This window comes from Atractosteus spatula, chromosome 10, assembly GCF_055471065.1.
Source record: "Atractosteus spatula isolate fAtrSpa1 chromosome 10, fAtrSpa1.hap1, whole genome shotgun sequence".
In the NCBI taxonomy this organism is placed as follows: Eukaryota; Metazoa; Chordata; class Actinopteri; order Semionotiformes; family Lepisosteidae; genus Atractosteus; species Atractosteus spatula.
Window position 1 is genome coordinate 5,069,883 of NC_142715.1, and position 7,941 is coordinate 5,077,823.

The window sequence follows — 7,941 nt, forward strand, 5'->3', positions numbered from 1 at the left end:
TGGGACAGGAGATCACAAACTGGATTATTATTATTGAGAGACAGGTTTACTGTCTGTTCCCCTGCCTGGGACAGGAGATCACACACTGTATTATTATTATTGAGTGGCAGGCTCACTGTCTCTTCCTCTGGCTAGGACCGGAGATCACACACTGTTTTATTATTATTGAGAGACATGCTCACTCCTTGTTCCTCACACTGGGACAGGACATCCCACACTGGATTACTATTATTGAGAGACAGGATCACTTTCTGTTCCTCAGGCTGGGACAGGAGATCACACACTGAATTATTATTATTGAAAGACAGGATCGCTGTGTGTTCCCCAGGCTGGGACAGGAGATCTCACACTGTATTATTATTATTGAGAGGCAGGCTCACTGTCTCTTCCTCAGGCTGGAACAGGAGATCAAACACTGTATTATTATTTCTGAGAGACAGGCTCACTGTCTGTTCCTCAAGCTGGGACAGGAGATCACACACTGTATTATTATTATTGAGAGACAGGCTCACTGTCAGTTCCTCAGGTTGGGACAGGAGATCACACAATGTATTATTATTATTGAAAGACAGGCTCGCTGTCTGTTCCTCAGGCTGGGACAGGAGATCACACACTGAGTTATTACTATTGAAATACAGGCTCGCTGTGTGTTCCTCAGGCTGGGACAGGGGATCACAGACTGTATTATTATTATTGACAGATAAACTCACTGTTCCGCAGGCTGGGACAGTAGATCACACTGTATTATTACTATTGAGAGAAAGCCTCACTGTCTGTTCCTCAGGCTGGGACAAGAGACATCACACTGTATTATTATTATTGAGAGTCAGGCTCACTGTCTGTTCCTCAGGTTGGGACAGGAGATCACACACTGTATTTTTATTATTGAGAGACAGGCTCACTGTTTGTTCCTCTTGCTGGGACTGGAGATCACACACTGTTCTACTGTTATTGAGAGATATGCTCACTGTTTGTTCCTCAGACTGGGACAGGACATTCAACACAAGGTTATTATTATTGAGAGACAGGTTCACTGTTCCTCAGGCTGGGACAGGAGATCACACTGTATTATTATTGAGAGAGAAGCTCACTGTTCTTCAAGCTGGGACAGGAGATGACACACTGTATTATTATTATTGAGGGACAGGCTCACTGTTCCTCAGGCTGGGACAGGAGGTCACACACTGTATTATTATTATTGAGAGACAGGCTCACTGTCTGTTCCTCAGGCTGGGACAGGAGATCCACACACTGTATTATTATTATTGAGAGACAAGCTCACTCTTCCTCATGCTGGGACAGTAGATCACACTGTATTATAATTGAGAGAGAAGCTCACTGTTCTTCAAGCTGGGACAGGAGATGACACACTGTATTATTATTATTGAGGGACAGGCTCACTGTTCCTCAGGCTGGGACAGGAGGTCACACACTGTATTATTATTATTGAGAGACAGGCTCACTGTCTGTTCCTCAGGCTGGGACAGGAGATCCACACACTGTATTATTATTATTGAGAGACAGGCTTACTGTTCCTCAGACTGGGACAAGAGATCATACTGTATTATTATTATTGAGAGACAAGCTCACTGTTCCTCAGGCTGGGACAGTAGATCACACTGTATTATAATTGCTGAGAGTCTAGCTTATTGTTCCCCAAGCTGGGACAGGAGGTCACACACTGTATTATTATTATCTTTGATAGATAGGCTTACTGTCTGTTCCTCAGGCTGGGATAGGAGATCACACACTGTATTATTTTTATTATTAGACAGGCTCACTGTTCCTCAGGGTGGGACAGGAGATCACACTGTATTATTATTATTGACTGATAAACTCACTGTTCTCCAGGGTGGGACAGGAGGTCACACACTGTATTATTATTATTGAGAGACGGGCTCACTGTCTTTTCCTCAGGCTGGAACAACAGATCACACACTGTATTATTATTATTATTGAGAGACAGGCTCACTGTCTGTTCCTCAGGCTGGGATAGGAGATCACACACTGTATTTTTATTATTGAGAGACAGGCTCACTGTTTGTTCCTCTTGCTGGGACTGGAGATCACACCCTGTTCTATTGTTATTGAGAGACATGCTGACTGTTTGTTCCTCAGACTGGGACAGGACATTCCACACAAGGTTATTATTATTTAGAGACAGGTTCACTGTCTGTTCCTCAGGCTAAGACAGGAGATCACACACTGTATTATTATTATTATTGAGAGACAGGCTACCTGTTCCTCAGGCTGGGACAGGAGATCACACTGTATTATTATTATTAAGAGACAAGCTCACTGTTCCTCACTCTGGGAAAGGAGATGACACACTGTATTATTATTATTGAGAGACAGGCTCGCTGTTCCTCAGGCTGGGACAGGAGGTCACACACTTTATTATTATTCTTATTGAGAGACAGGCTCACTGTCTGTTCCTCATGCTGGGAGAGGAAGTCACACACTGTGTTATTATTATTATTGAAAGACAGGTTCACTGCCTGTTCCTCAGGCTGGGACAGGAGATCATACTGTATTAATATTATTGAGAGACAAGCTCACTGTTCCTTAGGCTGGGACAGTAGATCACACTGTATTATTATTGTTGAGAGTCTGGCTTACTGTTCCCCAAGCTGGGACAGGAGGTCACACACTTTATTATTATTATTGAGAGACAGGCTCGCTGTCTGTTCCTCAGGCTGGGAAAGTAGATCACACTGTATTATTATTATTGAGAGTTTGGCTCACTGTTCCTCTGGCTGGGACTGGAGATCAAGCACTGTTCTATTATTATTGAGACACATGCTCACGGTTTGTTCCTCACACTGGGACAGGACATTCCACACTAGGTTATTATTATTGAGAGACAGGCTCACTGTTCCTCAGGCTGGGACAGGAGATTACACTGTATCATTAATATTGAGAGACAGGCTCACTGTCTGTTCCTCAGGCTGGGACAGGAGATCCACACACTGTATTATTATTATTGAGAGACAGGCTCACTGTTCCTCTGACTGGGACAGGAGATCATACTGTATTATTATTATTGAGAGACAAGCTCACTCTTCCTCATGCTGGGACAGGGGATCACACTGTATTATTATTATTGACAGATAAACTCACTGTTCCTCAGGCTGGGACAGTAGATCACACTGTATCATAATTGCTGAGAGTCTGGCTTATTGTTCCCCAAGCTGGGACAGGAGGTCACACACTGTATTATTAATATCTTTGAGAGACAGGCTCACTGTCTGTTCCTCTAGCTGGGGCAGGAAATCACACACTATATTATTAGTATTGAGAGACAGGCTCAGTGTTCCCCAGGCTAAGACAGGAGATCACACACTGGTTTATTATTATTGAGAGACAGGTTTACTGTCTGTTCCTCAGGCTGGGACAGGAGATCTCACACTGTATTATTATTATTATTGAGAGACAGTCTCACGGTCTGTTCCTCAAGCTGGGATAGGAGATCACAAACTGTATTTTTATTATTGAGAGACAGGCTCACTGTTCCTCAGACTTCCTCATACGGAAGAGTTACGCCACCACGAGCTGCGATAGGATCCCAGTTCGAAAGGAGTCGATGCCACTGTCGGTTCCCGGTTTCTTTTAGTTAGAGGTCCGGAGAAGCATTTCAAGCAGGTTACACTCCTTCCGGACATTCATTCCCTTTTCAAAGTCAGCCGTTTTGCTGTAGTCTGCATCATTTAGGCTGATTATCAAGGTTAGCCTTTATTTGGTCATGGGGGCCTCGGTACTGTATGCTAATTCTAAAGACAGTTTCACCTGTTTTCTGATTGCTAGGTTCTGTACCAGTGCAGACATGTCAAACAGTGAATGGCTGTACCTCTATTGTATCCGTGGTCAGTGAATGAAATCAGTAATAAATGAATATATGTATAGTTATATGAAAAACAAGTGGTTTATCGACTCATCTTCATTTGCAGATTTAGAGGCAGCTTCGATATTCGTTTTACAAGCGGGTTTTTTTGTATATGGGTCACACACATGCCATAGCAACAAAACATCTGTAGAGATGAGGCTATAGATCACCTTTCCATCCTCCAGGTTTTCCCCCCAAAGCCTACGGCACCAACGGCAACTCCTGCTGGCCGAGAGAGCAAGAGCTTGCAGCACCTGGTATTCCCAGGCAGTCTCCCATCCAAGTACTAACCAGGCCCGACCCTGCTTACCTTCCGAGATCAGACGAGATCGGGCGCGTTCAGGGTGGTGGGGCCGCAAGCGAAAGCGGTACCGCCTGACTCGCTACTTGAAGCTGTGTGTGGCTGGGGCTCCGTGCCCCCCGAGCGGGACTGAAGAATCGTTCGTGTGCAACTCTTTGGAAAGGAGCCTCTTTCCAAATCGCGTTGCGTGCCTTTATGTTGGCGAATGTGCTCCCTTGTGTTGGCTTGTCCCGCACTGGAGGAGGACAAAAAAAATGCACGGAGGAGCACAAGGCAAGTCTTCACAAGACAAAAACCTCCAGTGCACAGCACTCTGAAAACATTTCTGGGCTGCCGCGTGTTTATTTCAGCACATGAAGCGCACTAGTCCAACACGTCGGCCGGGCGCGCGGCGCCTCCGCCCTCTTGTGGCCTTGCGGCGTCAGAGCAAGAGGCTCCTTCTCGCTGCCTTTCCGTTGTGTTGCAGAGCCCCGAGAGGGAACCTGGAGCGCACACTTTGTGGGGGCGGGGGACCGCGTTCGCGCTCTGCCCCCGGTCTCTTGCGCAAGTACTAAATCTCACGGTGCCAGCCAGCGGCCAGGAGATAAGTACAATATCGCGGGACAGGGGGGCCTCGTCATTGATTGTTACATATGAGACGGGGATTAGGAGGAGACCCCGACTGATTGGTAAAGGGGAACACTAACACCAGAGTGACACCCCCGGCGTCTCTTTTTGAGAGACGCCTTGGGATTTCTTAATGGCCAAGGAGGGTCGGGACCTCGGTTTTACGCCTCCCCTGAAGGACGGCGCCTGTTTGTGCAGCAGAGTGTCGCCATCAGGATGCTGGGGCATAAGAAAGCCACACAGAGCGCAGGGTGAGCGCTCCCTACCGGTCCCAGTCACACCTCTTGCAGGAGCAGCAGCAACCTGAGCTTTTCCGGGGGGAATCTCCCATCCGGGTGCCGGCTAGGCTCACACCTGCTGGGCTGCCGTGGGTGAGCCCAGTCGAGAGTCGCAGGGTGAGATCTAGTCACCGGGGAGAAACGATACAAGCGAAGGATTACTCGGCTCCCAGCACTTGAAAAGACCGACAAATGACTCGTTCCCGCTGGAGCTGAATGTACCTGCATGTGTCGTGTCGTCTTCTTCCCCCGCCCCGCTGTGTTTGCTGTATTGTCTTTGAAGCCGGCCCCCGAGACGAGACGGGCTGTTCCTGTGCCCCAATGAACACTTTACGGGTGCCATTCCCAGGCGTTGTGGCCATTGTCGGTGGTCACACGCGATAAGATAAGGTGCAGGAGAGCGGGGCATGCCCAGCGCCAGACATTCAAGGAGGGGGCTGTGCGAGGTGAGGTGAGGTGCGACACGCCGGAGCCCCGACGCTGCTAATGCGGAGCACTTGTTGAACTGGCATTGAAAGGACGTGTGCGCACGGAGCGAGCCTTCCCTGCGGCGGAGCGTGGAAACTTTCTCCCCGCGCTGCAGGAGTTGTGTGCGCTGCAGCGGTGCCGAGAGAACAGCACAGAAGGCAGCAGGCTCTGGAGAGCGGGTAAGAGACGGAGCCTTGTGGGCAGGCGAGCAGGCCCGTTTTTTGGAAATTGCTGAAAAGGCTCTGGTGTTTGTTCGGTGTGTGGCAGGCGCACGACGCGAGCTTGCGTAGCGATCTGCCGGTCTGGTGTTATGCAAATGAGGCCAAATTGCGTCCCGGGACATGCTGCGAATGCGCAATGGCGACTGCAGATGTGTAGGAAACGGCGCGCTCGTTTTCTCGTTTTGCCCACACTTTTGAGTGTTAGGGTGGCGTGTGAGTGTGCGAAAGAGTGGGCCCAGCAGGAGGCGGTGGTGTGCGGGGCGAGGAGCTGGCCTAGGCTGCGCGATTTGTGCTGTGGGTGCGGGCCGCTTGCAGGGGCTTGTACAGCTCATACTTACCTGGCAGGGGTGATACCTTGATCAAGAAGGTGGTTCACCCAGGGCGAGGCTCGGCCATTGCACTTTGGCTGTGCTGACCCCTGCGAATTTCCCAAAAGTGGGACTCTCGACTGCATCATTTCTGGTAGTGGGGGACTGCGTTCGTGCGTTCTCCTCTCGCTTCCCGGCCTTTTGGCTAAGATCAAGTTCAAGTGGCATGCCCGCAGTTCTTGTCTTTCTAAAGGTCTAGAAGGCGATCGAAGATCCTGAAGAGTGCTTGAGCTGGTATCGCTCTAGGTTGAGCGTAAGGGGTTAAGGCCAAGCAGCAGCTGAGCAGGGTGGGATCCGCCAGCAACGTTCTTTCTCTCTGCTCTCTCCTCTCTTCTCCCCTCCCCCTTTCTCTTGCTCCGCCTCCTTGGTCTCTTGGCTGGGAGTAGGTATACGTGGCCTGCCCGCGGTGCCTGTTTTCTTCCTCGAGACTCGGAAGCGCTATCCGCTCCCTCTCTCTCTCGCTCTCTCTCTCTCCCTCTCTCTCTGCCTCCTTGGCCTCTTGGCTGGGAGTAGGTACACGTGGCCTGCCCGCGGTGCCTGCTTTCTTCCTCGAGACTCGGAAGCGCTATCCGCTCCCTCTCTCTCTCGCTCTCTCTCTCTCTCTCTCTCTGCCTCCTTGGCCTCTTGGCTGGGAGTAGGTACACGTGGCCTGCCCGCGGTGCTTGCTTTCTTCCTCGAGACTCGGAAGCACTATCCGCGCTCTCTCTCTCTCTCTCTTTGCCACCTTGGCCTCTTGGCTGGGAGTAGATATACGTGGCCTGCCCGCGGTGCCTCCTTTCTTCCTCGAGACTTGGAAGCGCTATCCGCTCCCTCTCTCTCTCGCTCTCTCCTCTCTGCCTCCTTGGCCTCTTGGCTGGGAGCAGGTACACGTGGCCTGCCCGCGGTGCTTGCTTTCTTCCTCGAGACCCGGAAGCACTTTCCGCTCTCCTCTCTCTCTCTCCTCCTGCGCCTGCACCTCTCTGGGCTCTGCCCCCAAGGACAAAGGCCAGGGCTCCCTCGCCGCTTCTTTAGCTCCCTTTGCTCTCCCGCTTTCCCTCCTTTTTTCCCTTTTTTTTTCTCCCTCAGAGATGGCAGACAAGAGGACACTGATCCGGTTCCACTGGACCAAGAAGACCGAGACGATGCCGACTTGCGAAGACCTTCTTTATGACTTTCCTGAGAGGGATCTTGCAGTTGGTGGCTGGAGATCTCTACTGCCTCCAGGACAACAAGGCAGAGAGATACATGGAAGCCTACATGGCCACGGACGCCTCATACGAAAAGGCAACGAGACTGATCAGGGAAAAAGGTAAGCACCACGGTTTCTCTGATTTCAGGCCGGAGCCTATGAGGAAGACGAACCAGAGGACCATCACGGTTTGCACATACAACCCCTATGTACCTACAGAACGGATAACAGCGTACCTAGGGAGGTATGTAACCGTGGTGGGAAAACCAACAGAGGTCAGGGACGAAGGCGTCTGGTACGGCAAACGCCAGTACCGAGTCCTCCTGAAAGAGGACCCAGAGGGCGTCGACGGTTTCCAGCACCCCCCGGCTCGCTTCAACATCGGAGCCGACAGGGGGTACCTTTACTACCCCAGGATGCCGGATTTTTGCAGCAAGTGCAGACAGTCCGGCCACAAAGCCAACACATGTGACATCGTCAGATGTCACAACTGCAATGAGGACGGGCACCTGGCAAAAACCTGCCGGGCAGCCAAAAAGTGCGACGGATGCGGCGCCGAGGGACACCTCCTTCGCCAATGCAAGGTAAGCAAACCTTCGTTTGCGCAGGTGGTGGAAGCCAGCAGGCAGAAACCGGTCTCCAGACAAA

At 50.7% G+C, this 7,941-nt stretch overlaps 2 non-coding genes across 2 annotated transcripts; one reads left to right on the top strand and one right to left on the bottom strand.

The window, feature by feature from the left end:
• Window positions 1–4,125: 4,125 nt before the first annotated feature.
• Window positions 4,126–4,244, bottom strand: LOC148824518 (5S ribosomal RNA). Its single transcript, XR_016093059.1, has one exon. It is a non-coding gene; the product is annotated as a 5S ribosomal RNA (ribosomal RNA).
• A 1,843-nt stretch (window positions 4,245–6,087) lies between these two features.
• LOC148824519 (U1 spliceosomal RNA) lies at window positions 6,088–6,251 on the top strand. The gene has a single exon (XR_016093246.1). It is a non-coding gene; the product is annotated as a U1 spliceosomal RNA (small nuclear RNA).
• The last annotated feature ends 1,690 nt before the right edge of the window (window positions 6,252–7,941 follow it).